We start from the raw sequence: 18,416 nt of genomic DNA, 5'->3' as shown, positions 1-18,416 counted from the left end.
GTAGTGGCCGACCACAGTCAGAATGAAAGGATTAGTGAATGCTATTGAGGGGCTACCTCAGATTAGAACACCATAAATCTGCAGAGTGGAATAATTGCTCCTGTAGCACTCATGAATGTGAGTACAAGAAAGGATTCACTATAGCTCGGGTTCATGGTTGCATGTACTGTGTAAGAAAGGAGTGGCTGGAGAGCTGTGGGAGGTAAGCTTGCTAGTTTCCAAGCAAACTTCCAAGCACAGCTAGCAGAACATGGAAATATTAAAGGCACTAAAAGTCTAATTTTATTCTAAGCAAAAGAAGTGAAAGGAAAAGAGTTTATTACATTTGTAACCTAACTTCACCCCGCTGATTACATTAGTGAATGGTATTGAGGGGCTAGCTCAGTCTCAATGTAATCACTGCAATGATTGCATTAGGGGTGAAGTCAGGTTACACATGTAATAAACTCTTTTCCTTTCACTTCACCTGTTTTTACCTTATTTCTTCTTTACCATTGTTTTCCCACTTATTTTATATTGTCGTATTATTTTGTAAAACATGTTTTAGATACAAGGCCGAGTATAAGCAAATAAAAGGAAAATAAAAACATACAGATGATCAAATAGAGGTGAGTTTTACTTTAGCAAGGGAAACTGATATTTAAAGTGTATCTGTTAAGCTGTTTTTTGTTTGTTTGTTTGAGACAAGGTCTCACTCTGTCACCCAGGCTGGAGGGCTGGAGTGCAGTGGCATGATCTCAGCTCACCACAACCTCCACCTTCCAGGTTCAAGAGATTCTCATGCCTCAGCCACTTGAATAGCTGGGACTACAGACATACACCACTAAACCCAGCTAATTTTTTGTATTTTTTGTAGAGATGGGGCTTTGCCATGTTGCCCAGGCTGGTCTCAAACTCCTGGGCTCAAGTGATTCACCCACCTCCACCTCACAAAGTGCTGGGATTACAGGCATGAGCCACCATGCCTGGCCTTGTTGAGCTGTTTTAATTGAGAACAAGATGCTGGAGGCGCAAAGGAGGTTTTGTGGTTGATGTAGTAGAGTGGATGGAAGTTTACTGAGATTATAGAAGTTAGGGCTGGCGTAACGCTTCTCCTTCTGGGCTAATTTTGCTCTGAGGGGACATTGGTCAATGCCTGAAGACATTTTTGTTTGTCATAACTAAAGATGAAGTGCCAATGGCATCTGGTACCAGAAATGCTGCTAAACGCCCTACAATGCAAAGGACAGCTCTCTCCCCTCCCGCAGTAAAGAATTATCTGGATCTAAATCTCAATAGTGCTAAAGTTGAAAAACCCTGGATTAGATAAATTATTTGCCAGAACGATGGAAGAATAAGAATGCTAGGAAATTACTTGGAGAACTTGAAGACAGGGTCAGAGAAGAAAGAGCCACCTAGAGCATGGGCACACCAGGTAATGTGAAATTCATGTGGGTGTTGGTTTGTGAGAGAATGGAAGAATCATTATTTGGAAAAATTCCTAGGGAACTGGATTTGTGGTACAGAGTTGCAAATGATTCCTGGGTTGGCAATTTTGTAAAGCAAATGAAGGCAGGATGAAAGCAAAGGAATTTAAAGAAAGCATATGCTATTTTCTACCTGCTTTTGAAAAGTCAAGTTTCAGTTGTCCTCAACCAGAGTTTCTAGTTCTTTCCATTGACGTTTCCAGATGAGTACAACAAAGGTCAATATTGGTTTGTAAAGAATCTATCCCTAACAGAGAAAAACTGCATGAGAAGTCTTTGTTTCCCCCATAACCTTCAACCAGCCCTCTGCATCTCTAATTTTCTTTTTCTTTTTTTTTTTTTTGGCTTTCCTATAACAGACAACACAAGCTGTCTCTTTGTGGTTAACCTTACAGAGCTGACCATCAATTCTTTCCACAATATGGCATGTAATAAACACTCTCTACTTTGGTTTAATTAAGAAAGAGCCTCTTCCAGCCTGAGCTACAAGTAAGACCTTGTCTCTACAAAAATTTTTTTTAAAAATTACCCAAGTGTGGTAGTGCATGCCTATAGTCTCAGCTACTTGGGAGGCTCAGAAGAATCACTTGAGCCCGGGAGGTTGAGGCTGCAGTGAGCCGAGATCCTGCTACTATGCTCCAACCTGGACAACAGAGAGAGACCATGTCTTAAAGGAAAAAAAAAATGTATATATATATCTATATATATATGTTATATTTCTATATATATATTTTATATATATATAAAATAGATATATAGATATAGATAGACAGATAGATAGATAGATACAGAGAGAGCCTCTAAACAATTGTGAGCTTTACTTTGTGTTTCTTTTAATAATCTAATATTGGACACATGTCCTTTAGATGATATACTGCTTAAAATACCTGCCTTTTGGAAGACTGAAAAAAATCACAATACTCAATAGGTTTTGAAATCTCTTAATCCAAATTTTGTTTTGTTTATTTGCATGGCCAGGTATTTAATTCACATTGACTTATCCTCAATGAAAACAAAATGACTCAACTACTTTTTCAGCATACAAAATTGGCTAAACCCCTCAACTCCAGCCAGTAAAGTCAAGACTGAATGACTTTTAAAATAACACCACTTTATTTGATGAGTTCTAAACTATAGCTGGATTGCAAGAAAACAGGCAGGAGTATTTGGGCCTTCAATATTTCCAGACTCCTGTGCTCAGAACCAAACATTGAATGAAAATATTCCAACCAGATTGCCATAAAAAAACCCTGATCACTCATTTGTTAATGATTGCACAAAATTGATTTAATTTCCAACTCTATATATTTTCTAATAAAAATGCACATAGATAGACCTATGTCCTTTAATATTATCTCATTTCATATACTTGTAGTAACTGTATCATCATTTCTAAAAAATAATATTTTTTCTTTCTGGTGAAATTGAAACTGATTTTACATATATTTACAACATATATCTTACTAATTATTTAGAAAACTTACCATCAGGTGTTGTATTTCATCATCCTTGTTTTTAGTTGGTACTACTTGAACAGAAGTGAACATCTATCTCTTTTGTGTAAATTATCTAATGCAAAGTCATTAGATTTATTTAAAAATTCTACCTCTGCTTACACTCGACATTTCCTTTCTTTTTTCCCTTTTCTCCACGGTACTTATAAGCATCAAACATAAGACATAATTAATTTTGTTTTTTATTACCTATTTCCATCCACTGGAATGTAATTTCCACTCAGGCAAGAATGGTTTATTTTATTCACTGCTGTCACTCCCCGGCAATCCACCCTATACTCCCATGCACATAGTAAGCACTTGACAAACATTTGTTGAATGATTATGGTTGTTATATAAATTAATTTAGCTGCTTCTCTAATGGCATAATGAGGCAAGGGATCTCTTCACTGGTTTTTCAAAAAAGAAGTTTACTATTTTAAATTACTTTACTTGCATTAACTTCTTAAGTCACTACCCTTTTAAAAAGGTTTTCTTGAGAAGTACAGTGCTGTGCATTTCAAGCTGAGTCTGCATTCCCACCCATTTCAAATCCCTGTACTCACCTACCTACTATTTGCATATGATCCCTTACGGATTTATAGCATTCAATCCCTTTCAAACCTACAAGTCTTTCTAGGTCATTGGGGAGACGATTTAATTCCCTGATGAGCTTAGTAAGGAAATCCAATGTACTTGAATTAAAAAAAAAAAGGTAGGCAATGCCACCTTTGCTCTTTTCATAGGTGATTGCACAACTATATTCTATGACATTAAATTTGCAGTTGTGTCAAGACTTTTCTTTCCTAGAATCTCATATTTCTTACTTGTGTTGTACTTCAAGAGCTAATTTAATAAAAAAGTCAGTTGGGTGTGGGTTGTAATGGAACAGCATTCACATTGGTATAAGCTGCCAGTGTTCTAGGCTAATAGAAGCTATAATGTGAAAATACAAATAATCCCCAAATAATTCCCATTTAGCTTTAGAATTAATTACATGCCCTTATAAAATCTGGCTTGTCTTTTTAATTATATGTTGCTTGAGTTAATAGTAAAATTAATTTCTAGGTAACATATTGTTTGGGAAATTTTTGATAACAGGGACCATATCTTATTCATTTAGAAAGAACCAAAGTGTTTAGCCCATTGCTTTTCATATGATAAGTCCTAAATGAATGAATAAACCCTTGGAAGAATGAGAAATAGATACAGATACTGAAGACATGCCTGACCAAGACAATCAAAATGAAAGATCACATTTTTTTTCATTTAAAATTATTTGATATTGGGTCCCACAATATAAACACATCAAAAATCATCTACTTTTTCAAGGTATCCAATTAGACCAAACCACTTTAACCTACATTTATAACTTCTAAATGAATATTGTACATTAATTTGTTATTATAATAAGCTGCTTAATAATGGGTAGGCTTATTCTTCTTTTCCAGTTATATCATCCTAGACAACTTAGAAAAGATTCCCAAGATCCTCCTGTTCCTTCATATTAATTGTCATTTTATCGAAGCCACACTTTCCAATGATAGCATTATTTATTTGGCTGTAGTTAAAAAAAGTCAGGAAATGGAATTCAAGGAATTTCAGGATTGCTGATTAGCTATCCTTCTAAACTACGTGTATCTGTGTGCATTTTGCAGCCAAAGATACAAAAGAAATGAAAAATTCACTAAATAGATTTATATTTAACAATCAGAAAGAAAAATTTATAGAAATGTCAAATGTTTATTTTTATGCTAATAGTGCTACCCTTTAAAATGAAGCAAATTATAATAACCAGTAGTTCTCTATTAAGACAACTTTTTATTGTCCCTAATGAAACTAAATACTGTATGTCTGATATAAATGGATTTTTAAAAATCTTGAGGAGACTCTGTTTAAAACACATATTTTAAGTAAGATCATTTCCAATTACACATTAGAAACTTGAAACAGATGCACAGATTATATCCCAAATCTGTAAAAGCATGAGAATAATAATGTATAAACTGCTAACCTTGAGATCTCGGGAACTCCAGTATTTTCCTGGAGATTCTATGCCTCTGAAAACATATTTTCAGTCTGTTGATATTTCCTCATTTTTTCCTTAAAAAAGAAAATACGTCTCAGCATGTTATGTAAGGTTATGTTTTCAAAGAGCAAACTTACTAAAGGTGCCAACATCGTGATTACATAGGAGAAAATCAATAGAAATCTTAAACTATAAGTAAAGCATTAAATACAGAACTGAATAATTATATGCTATATAATTTAGCAAAGAAAGAATATTTTTCTTAGAACAATGTAGTAAATTTCTAATGATCCATACATAGTTTAACTCATTTATTTATCTGGTTTTCAATCAACAAATATTATTTGGGACAATAAGTTAAAGATATATCCATTTTATTAACCAGCATTACACTAGACTTAAGCAACTTTCTAGTCTTTAGGAGATTCATATCTTCAAAACACATGAAAATCCAGGGAAATCAACCAAAATGTTGTAGCTTTTGATAGTCAATAAAAATCACAATGAATATTTGTTAGAGTTCTTGATTTGTTTGATTTGCTTAAAGGAAACTATTTAATTATAAAATTAACTCAAATATTTATATATTCATGATTTAAGATAACTTAGGCTTTAAGAAAATATACAAAATATTATTTAAAATTACATACATTAATAAAAATGTTGTTCTTTAAATTTTCAGTGCCATAATTAGAAGTGATTAGTGCAACCATTTAGACAGATGGTGAAACCCGGGCAGTAATGATATATACTTTTTATTTACCCAGACTAAAATGTATATAATCACTTTTTCTAAACCACTAATGAATTTTCTACTCTTGTATGTCAAGGTAATATTACCAAGTCCATATAAAAATGTAAAAATTTTCTTTAAAAATGAGATAGAGAAGCTTGTTCATTGATTATGTTTCCATAGTAGGCAGAACAGAGCTATCATGGATCATAGCCAATGACAATAGCTAGTGTAGAAATTCTACAAATATGTTACCTGAATGAACAAATACCCTACACAAGCAATTTATGCTGCTGTAATTTGAACAAACAAAATATCACAATCTTTAAGAAAAAAATTTGTCTCAGGCAAATTGTACCTCCAGGATTCTCTTTTTTCCTTTAAACTTTATCAATATCTACATAGATATGCTGAGATAAAGATTTGGAATAAACTGGATTAACTGTGATACAACAATAGCGCAGAAATATCAAATTGTGATTGGAATTACAGAGCTAATAGAGGTTATTGAGTCAGTTTGGTTCTGAGTAACCCCAGATTTGGTAGATGAACTTAAGAAACCTCAGAAAAATGCAATCAAAATTCAATTTTATTATTTTTAATGATTTTTAGATTTTTAAAAAATTGACAGATAACATTGTATGTTTTTATCATTTACAACATGTTTTGAAGTATATACACATTATGGAATGGTTAATTCTAGCTAATTAATAAATTATACTACCTCATACAGTTATCATTTTTGTGGTGAGAGTATACAGCAACCTCTCTGTTTACATTTTTCAAAAATACAATACAGCATCATTAACTGTAGCCACCTTGCTATACAATTTTAGGTATAATTTTAAATATCTTAAAATTCTATTGAGAGCATTACACAAATGATGGCATACTGAAGACCAATGAAGATATAACTTGAATCATCCTTTGCACTTATTTTGAGGAACATTTAACAATGGAGCTTTTCCTGTTTTCTCTGTTAAAGATGAATATCCTGACATTACAATCCAAGAAATTAAAAATCAACAATCAAGCAGCAAGCAAGGATACAAACATATCTCTGTTTGTGTCCACTGAATATAGACTTTAAAAAGTTATAAAATATTTGTGGCTGAGCACAGTGGCTCATGCCTGTAATGCCAGCACTTTGGGAGGGCAAGGCGGGCGGATCATTTCAGCTCAGGAGTTTGAGAGCAGCCTGGCCAACATGGTGAAACTTTGTCTCTACTAAAAATATAAAAATCAGCTGGGCATGGTGGTGCACGCCTGTAATTCCAGCTACTTGGGTGGCTGACGCACAAGAATTTCTTGAATCCAGGATGCGGAGGTTGCAGTGAGCCGAGATCATGCCACTGAACTCCAGCCTGGGTGATAGAGCAAGACCTTGTCTCAAAAAAAAAAAAAAAGGAAAAAAAAAAAAAAAAGAGGAAAAGAAAAAGATATTTGCAATTAAAACAAAATAATTAAATTAGATGTTGAGTTGAATATGTCTATAAATAGCATTCATAATTTAAGATCAACTTTTCTTGTTAGTGAAAATAAATTCCCTATTAAATGTAATTTCCTATTAAGATATCATTTAAAATTTCATCCTAGAAATAAAAGTTTCTGCTGCCATAAAAAGAAAACGAGGACGCTATTTTGGTCAAGCTGCCTATTTTACAAATAAGGAAAGTGACTGTATTTGTGATCTGTAACTAAATCTAAAGAAAAAAATTACGCATTTTTGACTACCCATTATTAAAGTTGAAATTCCAAAACATAATTGTATCTGACAGCCAAATAAATAAAAGTCTTTCTTTAGGCATTAAGATATTCTATTGAGGAAAGCAAAAATATTGAGAAATCTAGTGATCTAAATTTACATATATATATATATTTTCTTTTTTTTTCTTTTTTTTTGAGACGGAATCTTGCCCGGTCACCCAGGCTAGAGTGCAATGGCGCAATTGGCTTACTGCAACCTCTGCCTCCCGGTTCAAGTGATTCTCCTGCCTCAGCCTCCCAAGTAGCTGGGATTACAGGCGTGCACCCCCACAACTGGCTAATATATTTTTTTTGTATCTTTAGTAGAGATGGGTTTTCACCATGTTGGCCAGGCTGGTCTCAAACTCCTGACCTCGTGATCTGCCCGTCTTGGCCTCCCAAAGCACTAGGATTACAGGCATGAGTCACAGCGCTCGGCCACATATCTATAACTAACCTATAATTTAGACAGAGGCAAAGGTACCCTGCCCTATAGAAGAAAGGAATTCAAACTCTAACCTGTTTGAAAGTCAAGGATATAAAAATAAATCTTATGCATAAAACTGACCCTAACTGAGGGCAGTGAAGCCACTAGGGGGAAGTCTATCAAAAAGGAAGAAGGAGTTACTGTGTGTGGTGGTGCAAGCCTTGTAACCTTAGCTACTCTGGAGGCTGAGATGGGAGGATCACTTGAGCCCAGACATCCAAGACCAGCCTCTAAAACAATGTTTAAAGAGGAGGAGGAGGAGCAGGAGCAGGAGGAGGAGTTGGAAAGGATGACGTATTCAATGCAAAGGTCCAAGTATTGGGGATCTGCTGTTTAATGCCTGTTCTGTGCACAATGCACAGTAGTTGATGCAGGTGACCATTCCAGTTTAGCCCCTGTGCTGGGTGGATGTTACTTGGGGACACTGGCTGTGTAAGATTGTGTTAACACAAAGTATGTTTGCACACATGTGAGAGACAGAATTTCAAAAGTTGTGCTAAGATCTACAGCGCTCACCCTGAGGCAACTATGTAGAGGAATCATCCAGGGATGTAATGTACCTCAGGAAGATTAAGGGGCAGCTACTTTTCCTCTGCAGGCCCCCCTGGGCACATCACAGAAGATCAACAGGAACTGCCATTTTTCCTAGAATCTTGCCTTTATGAGGTGATCACAACCAAATTGGATATCTTCAACACTGCCTTTTCATACCACCTGTGAGTGGAATCCACACCCTATGGTTGGGCTCAGCAGGGACAAATGTCCTCTACAGCTGATTCAAGGATAAATATAATCATTCCTGGTACTATGAAAAATGTTTGAGGGGTTTAAAACTTGTAGAATACTGATAACTGTAAACTTACATAAATATAACATCATTTGTCTTCAAACAACTTTGTTATGCCCATTTAAAGAAGCCCAGGGTCAGATGTCTGAATATAACTTTAATGAAAAATAAAACTGACATAAACCCACATCATCATTTAGAAATGTGCATCTAACTCTTATGATTCACATCTGCTCTTTTCTAATATTTGGGGCTTAGTTGAGAAAGTCATCTAGAATCAGTTTTTTAACTTGTGGAAATTCCTTCAATATTGCAATGCTGGTGGGGAAAGTAAAGACAACCTCCTTGTTCCAGCCTCTTTGGCTTCCTGGTTGCCCTTGGAAATCACTGCAAATTGTCCTGCAAATCCCAGCTGCTGTCTTGATTGGCAATGGTCAAGGCACTCTTCCACGTTTTCAACATTTTCTCTAAAAGGGTACCTTTAGTAGGTCAGTGAGGCACATAGCTATTGTTGGTATGTTTCAGTCAGTAGCCAAACCAGCCTGCACTAAGATCACTGAAGGTCACATCCCAATGATAGCATTAACTAAACTATAAAATTAGCTTGTAATATTTTTAATAGATGATTCAGTGATAAGCTATAAAGAAATAGAACTTGTTTGAAAGGCTGTCATCTTGCTCCTGCCTTTAAAAATATCTCTTTTGCCAGTGCTGGGGTTTTCAGAATAAATCTGTTCCTGTCAGAATCACAGAATTTGAGACCTCTAAGTTGACGACTTCTGCATGTCTGGAAGCCTGGCACACATCACAGCCCAAATACGTCAAAAGGGAATGATGGTCTATGAACACAAGTGGAGTAATTGTCTCGTGTTCTCAAGTGACAATAAAACTTGTAAATTCAGTGAAACAGTTTAATTGCATCTGCAATTGCATCTCAAAATACAGCATTGCATAATTAATATGCCTGCAACCAGCACAAGCATCATTTACTCTGAAGGACAGCTTCCTGACAGAGCAAAGGGCGTGTGGCAAAGAAATCTAGCAGGAGACAGCAATCTTCTATGTAGAGTTGACCCTATTATTTTTTTTCTTTTTGAGACAGAGTCTTGCTCTGTCGCTCAGGCTGGAGTGCAGTGGTGGGATCTCGGCTCACTGCAACCTCCGCCTCCCGGGTTCAAGCGATTCTCCTGCCTCAGCCTCTCAAGTAGCTGGGACTACAGGCATGTGCCACCACACCTGGCTAATATTTTTGTATTTTTAGTAGACATGGGGTTTCACCGTGTTAGCCAGGATTGTCTCAATCTCCTGACCTTGTGATCTGCCCTCCTTGGCCTCCCAAAGTGCTGGGATTACAGGCGTGAGCCACCATGCCCGGCTGACCCTATCTTTTTAAGAGAAGAAACTTCACTGACAGTCATGTTAATTCTATTTATAATTCTTTTTAAAATATCAGTACAACTCCAATTTGTACCTTCACATACATGTTGAAGTACAGCTAACAAAAATATTGCAGCCCATAATCGATTCATCTACCAAAAAACAAAAATGAATTTCCATTGTTTTCACATATGTTGAAATATAAGAAACATTATTACATGACAAAAAATGTTTCCAAAAGAATAATAGTACTTAGTCATTCTATTTCAGTAAAGTGCACAAGAGTTATATAACCAAGTTAATCTTAGATTATTTATAGATGAGGTGGTCACCATGGGATTCTTCCATTCAATCACCCATGTTCAAAAATGTGCAAACAATTTTCTAAAATTGTTCAGGTAATAATTATCTATTCAAAGGCATAGGAAGAGGTGTTACAATTTCTGGAAATCTGTTAGAATTATAAGAGAATCTAGGTGACAACTTAGGTAAAAATTATAAAACTTAAGGAAGTAGATGATTTTCCAGAAAATTGTAAATTGGTAAGACTGGCCCTAGAAGAGGTACAAACTAGACTAGACAGATTACCATAGAAGGGATTGAAAAACATGTTTCAAGTTCTACCACTGGAAAAGGTAAATAAGATCAACAGGGTATAAAGCCTTACAGAAGCTTTATAACATAGGTCTCCACATTACTTAAATGATATACTTCACTAATAAAAAATTTTCTTGACCTGAACACGTTTTTCACTCATTCCACAAATGTTCACACTTCCTTACTTACCGAATTTAGAGTTTAACTAAATACCATTATTCATCATGGTAGTCTCTCCCTTGCATATACACTCACCTCCAAGGCCTTTCTCTCTCTCTTCTTCAAACTAGTGTGACAAAAAAACCCACCTGATTAAATTCAGTTCTCCTCCTGCTATAAACCTTCCCCCTAGAAGCTAAACAGATGACTGCAACTAGAGAAAATGTAGGATATATGAAAATAAGACGTAACTTTTGGTATATGACCACAAACATAAGTGGGTCCCCTGTAGTGCCTGGCAATCTTATCACACTTTCTTTGGTAATTCATGGCTTGGCTCTATGATATCGCTCAAAGAGGCACCTTTGCCTCTTCAACCATCCCACATTCCTTCCCACCTCCTCACTCTCGGTTCATGATACTGCTTCTAAGAAAATGGAAAGAGCCACAGTTAAACTTCCTCCCTTTTCTATCACCGTATCCTCTATACACTTGGCATTTGTGATCATGTAGTCTGTCTTCAATCATGTTATGATGAAGAAACGTCCTTCTCCTCCCTAAGGCCAACCCCTTCTCTTAAGACTTAGATTCCATTTCCTCTCACCAACTTAGGTTTTCACGACTTCAATTATACCCTCTCTCTTCCACATCATCACATCATCATTTTTCTCCATTTTACTAGATTATGCCCATTTGTATGCAAATATGTTATAATATCTCCCATCTTAAAATCGTTATTTTCTTTTTCATCAGCTCCCCATGTCACTATCACCCTAATTCTCTGCTCTGTTTTTTAACAAAACTTTTTTAAAGAGTGCATTCTCCATTCCTCAGCTGCAATTCTACATTGAATTCTTCTCAATTAGGCTTCATTTCCACAGTTCTACTGAAATAATACTTATCGAGGTCAGCAGTGAACTTGAATACTGCCAAATCCAGTGGTAAGTTCTCAGTCATTACCTTCCTCAACCTCTCAACAGAACTTGACTCTAATAATCACTTTTCCTTTCTTGATGTATTTCTTCACTTGGCTTCTAGGATACTACACACTCCTAGTTTATTTCCTACCTCATTTGCTGCTCTTTCTCAACCCCTTTGCCTGATTTCTTCCATTCTTCCTGAACTCTACATCCTTTAGCAGATTCAGTTCTGAGACTTCTCTGACACTGTCCAAGGAAATCAAACCCAATCCCATGTCTTTAAGTAGCACCATTTATTGATGAATCCAAAATTTAGATCTCTAACCTGAACCTCTTCTCTGAGCTTTAGACTCATATCTACTGTTTACTCTATTCTGCAACTCCATTTGAATGGCCAATAGGCTTCTCAAACATAGTATGTCCAAAAAATAACAATGATAAGTAATAAGAAACAAAGGACAGAAGACACATAATCCAGGGTTCTACCCTCTCTGGGCTTCTTTATGTCAGGAAATGGCATCATCATTTACTAAAGTGCTCAATTAAAACCTAGCTCCTTAGTGAAAATGGCTGATTTTAGGACCAGGAAAGAGGAAATACAAGATGAACCTGAAACATTGTGTAATACCAGAAAGTAAGGAAGAAGAAAAATAAGATAGACCAGGGCATGTCAAAAGGATACAAGAGCAAACTTGAAAGAGCTCTCAATGGTCAGAGTTGAAATAGCTGAGGCAACAAATATTAATGGTAGTATTATATTATAATCCCAAGAAAAAATAAATATATATGAGTCTATATGGATCTAAATAAATGACTGAGTAAACAAGTAAATGAGAGAGGAGAGAAAAACTGGGGGTTACAAAAGGTTTCCAAAGAACATATACAGATCATCCCCATTTAAGAAGTAAAGCTTGATCACCACCATCGACCTTGAGTGTGAGCTGGGTTTGGTTAGTTGTTCCAAAAAAACAGAGCATGAAAAAATAAAAATAGTAATGCTACAGTGGATAAATCTGGCAGACACTATCTCAACCAACTGACTAATGTGAATATTACCAGTGATACGTCATGCTGATATTATATATCCCTGATATGATTCAATATGAAGAGTACTTTACTTCTCTGGTGTTCTTCCCAAAAACCCTTACCCGAAGTCTAATCATTAGAAAACATCATAGAAAACTAAGATTGAGGAACATTCTAAAATAACTTGACTCAAGTTCTTCAAAAAATCAGGATAATAAAAAACAAGGAAAGACAGTCACTGTCACAGATCAATGAGACTAAGGAGACATGACGACCGAATTCGATGTGGTATCCTTGATTGGATCCTGTATCAAAAAAAGAATATTCATGGGTAAAATGTGAAAGCTGAAGAGTCTGTACCTTGTTTAATAGCATGATACCGAGTGGTAATTTCTTACTTTGACAAGTGTGCTATTGTTATGTAAGAGGTTAACACTGGTGGAAGCTGGGCAAAGGATGCATGGGAACTCTGTGATATTTTTGCAACTTTTTCAAAAATCTAACATTATTTGAAAATAAAATGCTTATTTTAAAAAGCCTATAAATAATTCACGTTCATGTCTTTCTCTCACACCCCACAGCCAAACAATCAGCATTGCCTTTCAGCTCTGCCTTCAAGATGCATCCTGAATCTGACCACTTCTCAGCATCTCCACAGCTACCACCTTAGGCCAAGTCCCCACATCTTTCACTTCCACTACCTGACAATAACTTCGAATCCAGTTTTCACGCAAGTGTCAAGCTCTTTTCTGACATCTTACATTTGTTATTATTTCTCCTGGAAGCCTCCTCCTACCCCACATATTGCATGGCCTACTCCCTCACTTCATTGAGCCCCCAAAATATTCTCTTTGGAGCGGCCTTTTACAAACATCTTTATTTAAAATAGCTATCCCCATTCCTATTCCTTAACCCTATTTTATTTTTCCTCATAGCACATTTGTGACTTTATAGAGCTATTTAGTTATTATCCATCTTGATGACTAATGTAGACATCATGAAGGGAGGGGTTTTCTCTTGTTGAATGGATAAACAAACACTCATTACTTGTTATTTATGCGAAAAAGTATAATCTTATCCAAAGCTGATAGGAGTATGTATTTTACTGCCATTTGGAAAAAGCAATATGCTAATATCTGTTAAGTCAGTGTTAGTCCATAAATGTCTGTCTCATAAAAGGTAAAGTACAAGTCTATAAGGATATTTTTTAAAGAATATATATTATAGCCTTGTTCATAGTAACATAAAAACTAACCTGAAACAAATGAGCACCCATAGGGGAAAGACAGACTAAACTGTTAAATGTCCATACCTTGTAATATTATGAAATTATTAAACAAATAAAAGTTACTAAAATACAGCTATGACAAATAACTTGGGGAATTTCCATAAGGTGCTGTACAATGAGAAAACCAAGATGAAGAAAAATGTATAGATATGATCTGTTTTTTTGACAGAAAACCCTCAGAGAAAATATAATCAATTTTTTGACTAAAAATTCCTCTTAGAATATGTAAATGTTTATGATTATTCAATATTTTAAAAACACATGAAAGAATATAAACCAGGTTGTCAATAAGAGTTACTCACAGGGGCAAGAGATGTGAATGAATGACAGAGGGGAAGATGATGGAGAAGTCAAGCCAAAAAATAAAAAAGAAGAAAGAAAGGAAGAAATATTAAACGAAGTCTGTGGTATGATGATATCCATGCTTTTAACACAAAATTCTTTGTATGTGTGCATAAAAGAGAATTATTCAGGGAAGTCAATTTTAAAGTACAGAATGGCTTTTGGACATGGGGCTCACAATTTTTTCAAAGAAACATCAACTTTTAAATATAAAATTAATTGCAGGATTACTTAATCTTACAAAGAAAACAGAATTGCTGGTAGAATTGATCAGATTCCCAGGAAATGCATAAATTCTTACAGATGGTCCTGGGAACACAGCTAAACTGCAGACTCCGTTTGTCAGTGTACTTTCATGTTCAGCTGCAGAAGATAGAAATCGATTCTAAAAAAAGAAAAACTGACATCCACTGATAGGAATAAAAGAGGGAGACCTTTACAGAATTTGTTAGCTCAACTTTTACTTAATCGATGGCACCTACCTTAAGTATTATCATGGATATGTTCCTGCATGGAAACCATGCGATTTTTGTCCTGGTGAACAAGAATGCCCAAATAAGCTCTTGAATCGTTGCTAGGGCTGCCCTGACAAGTTTCATTCTCTTAAAAAATGTGGAACAAACCACAGGCTTTCTAACAATAATACATCCGTATCTTTTCTGCCACAATAAGATGTTAGGAGTATCCCAAATAGTCCCCTGTAGAAAGTGCTGAGCACCTAATAAGTATTTATACATGTTTAAGTACTTTCATTACGCCCCAGAAGCATTGCATGTTGTGGCAGACAGAAGTGGTATATAATCATGTAATTAGTCTGACCCCAAATTGGTCTGTTTGCAACAACATGGAGTACATAATGCCAATGTCAAATATAAAGTATAAATAAAGGAAAAAATGTATGATATCCATTCTGGATATCACATGAGGGAATTTTATCACAGACATCTCTTTGTAAATAGACATCACAATAGATGCCTTTATGATAAAGTGATTTTACCATAGGGTGAATACAGAGGAGCCCTAAATGAAGATTTTTAAAAAATATAATTAGAGAACTGCAGATTCAACGCTGTTCAAGAGAGAGATATTGGTGGCATGATGATGTAATAAAAGATGCTTAGGTTCTGGAGTACCAAAAAACAGAGGTTGCCATATTTTGGAAATTTCTAACCTCTGTGACTTTTAACAAATTACTTAACATCAGTCTCTTCATTTCTCATATGGGCATATGAACTCTGATATTATACTATATAGTGAAAACAAGTAAAACATTTTACTTGTTTTTATATCATGGGACTTACAACGTATCCTCAATATATTAGTCCTTTTTATTAACCAGAAAATTAAAAAATGGAACAGAATGTGATAGAATATTTATAAATTTAATAAGCAATTGGCTATGAGTAATTTCCACTATTCACTTACAAATAATTTTATTGCAGTGTTGTTTTGAAAAAATATTTAGTTTAGTTTTTTTTCATGTTTATGAACTACAAGATCAAAGTGAATTACTAATGTGGGGTCCATTGTTATTGGTGGCCCAACATATTTTTCTTCCTCCTATTTTTTCTAGTAACATATTCCATGTCTCCTTTCTTGTTACCACTACAAGGGAGAAATGAACGAGACAGTCAATCAAAGGACCTCATCCACTGGTGACAATGTTTGATTCAGTGAAGGGTATGCGGCCCAAGCTAGGGTTGTCAGTCAGGTTCCAGTTTAGAAAATAGAGTCCGTGCCAGGTGGTCTAATGATTCCTGTGTGAAGAAATTTCATACAAGGAAGTAGTTACAATGGTTTTGAGGGAGCTGAGACCCCAAATAAAAGAAGAAAAAGAAACTCAGATATTAGCAACAGTAGGTAGATGCCAACACCCCTCAGACTGGAGGCCCAAAGGAAGAGGTGATGTAAATCACCAGAGATCAAGAGTGGGTGCTGCCTTCTGGGAGCCGAATCCCTGGGGAGGTTGTTGCATGGGGGCTAGGAATATAAAAGTTGGGCCATTGCAACAGGGCCTGAATCATGAGAAGATGTGGCAGCCACTGGATATATCATCTGAGGCACGGATGGGTGGGTGAGAATATTCTGGTGTATCCCTTACCCCTGCCCTCCGTTTTCCCACCAATGCATCTTATTTGCTGAACCCATCTGGAAGGGAGTAGGCATGGAAGTTGGGAAATGCAATTTGACAGAGATCCTATCTGAGCAGAAATGGACACATACTTGACACATTAAAATAATCCTGGAGATCTAAACTGTTGGAGCTAGGGGTGGAAGAGATGCCTTCTTGTCTTCAAGAAGAGAGCAATGTGTATGTCTATAAGTACACAGACATCTTCCACAGATGATCTGGGGAACCCATAATCCCATATACAGTAGGAGAAAATGAGTCCTTCTCATAGTGAAGAGAGATCCAAGTCATGGTGGACAGGGTACGTATTGAGGGTATCATTTGAACCCCCAATCCATTTTGGCCTAATGTGACCTACTCCTGACTATCTCGATTACATGAGCTAGGATATCTCCGTTTTATATAAGTTAGATAGTATAGGGATTTCGTCATTTGCAATAAAAAGTCTTGACTAATATAATCATTAACTTTGACTATTTTAAAGAAATGCTAGGACAAATGCCATGTATTACCAGTAAAAGAAATGAAATTAAAGAATGCTTGTGGTTTTGTATTACCAGTAAGATAAATTAAATGAATGTGGTTATGTTGACAAGCCTTTGTTGCCACAATACTGAATGAATTCTCTCTCTTTTATCTTAAATAAATAATTTAAATTAAAAAAAACCTCCTGAAGTTAGAAAAGTAATTCCTCTCAGCCTTTTAAGATAGAGGAGCCAGTTGTATTCCTTGATTCATGTCTGGTAATCAGACAAAAAGAATGCAGATTAATGCCAGATGAAGGCTATCAAAACAAAAATTCACTACAAAGAAACAAAAATGAGTCTGAAGTTCATCTGCAGCTATAGAATATGAGATGCTAAACAGAGCAGTGTTGTTCTATTTTATCCTACCTCAATAATTGAAGATTTTTTTTAATAAAGTAAGTGAATAATTTATTGTTTAACCCATTTGCAAAAAAAAGGTACAGGAGGCCCAGTCAACTTCTGCATCTATATGCCTCCTGAAACCTAATGTTTTGAGTTTTTTCTTCTTCCACTTCAAGCAATACCTTTATCTTTTTATTACTCTCCAATTAAGTAGAAAATAGACAGAAATAAATGGGTTTTCCTTTATAGGACAGAAATCACTGGAAACCCAAAGTTGGTTAGTAGTTTTTGCTTGCTTGTTTGTTCGTCTTGACTCCCTAAAACTGAGAATCAGATCTTACTTGTCAAGAAACATTTTGTTTGAAGAATGAACTTATAACCCCAATCCCACAAAATTTGCTTCCATTTAATGATGTACTTTCTCCAGGTTGAAGTTTTCTGGAAATAAGAGTTAATTTTTCTCCAATCTATACAATGTACTAGTTGACAATTATATTTTTTAGCATGGTTGCATGCTAAAACATGTCATGTCTATTAGTCTGAACTTCTCAAGTAGAGTATAAGTTCCTTAGGATAGAAACATCCTTTTCAGTCTACTCATACGCAGCAATACGTCTTCAGTGTAGTCTTTAACATGTGGTGTGCTCCATTAGCCCTTGTATAAATAGAATTTTAATAAACTCTTGAGATATGTAAAGAATTTATATTTTTTTAGTCATGTGAGGTACCAAAAGCAAGGACATGAGAGTTTCAGCATTTTACAAAACTAATTTTAATGGTAATCAGCATAGATGGTTAAACTTGATCAGAATCTCAATCTCTATCACTTCCAGTGGTACCGTCATTTTATTCTAATTAATAATACTAAAGATAAGAACTAAAGGACCGCTTGTATTTAATGCAGAATTTTTTAAATTAAAGCTTTTGAAAACAGTTTTGTTACATGGCATGGAAATGAAAAAATTA

The 18,416-nt window shown here is 35.4% G+C and overlaps 1 protein-coding gene across 4 annotated transcripts in view; it reads right to left on the bottom strand.

Annotated features, from left to right (window-relative positions):
• CSRNP3 (cysteine and serine rich nuclear protein 3) overlaps nucleotides 1-18,416 on the bottom strand; it is a 218,758-nt gene that overhangs the window by 166,749 nt on the left and 33,593 nt on the right. For 3 of the 4 annotated variants that reach the window (XM_063647603.1, XM_063647601.1, XM_063647602.1), the window contains exon 3: nucleotides 4,974-5,062. The exons of the other annotated variant lie outside the window; for it this stretch is intronic. The gene's annotated coding sequence lies outside the window, so the exon portion shown is untranslated. The remainder of the gene's footprint in view (nucleotides 1-4,973; nucleotides 5,063-18,416) is intronic. 4 annotated transcript variants of the gene reach the window in all.

Source organism: Pongo pygmaeus, chromosome 11 (assembly GCF_028885625.2).
Source record: "Pongo pygmaeus isolate AG05252 chromosome 11, NHGRI_mPonPyg2-v2.0_pri, whole genome shotgun sequence".
Lineage (NCBI taxonomy): Eukaryota > Metazoa > Chordata > Mammalia > Primates > Hominidae > Pongo > Pongo pygmaeus.
Note: the sequence above shows the minus strand (reverse complement) of the source record. Positions and strands in the feature narration are given on the sequence as shown.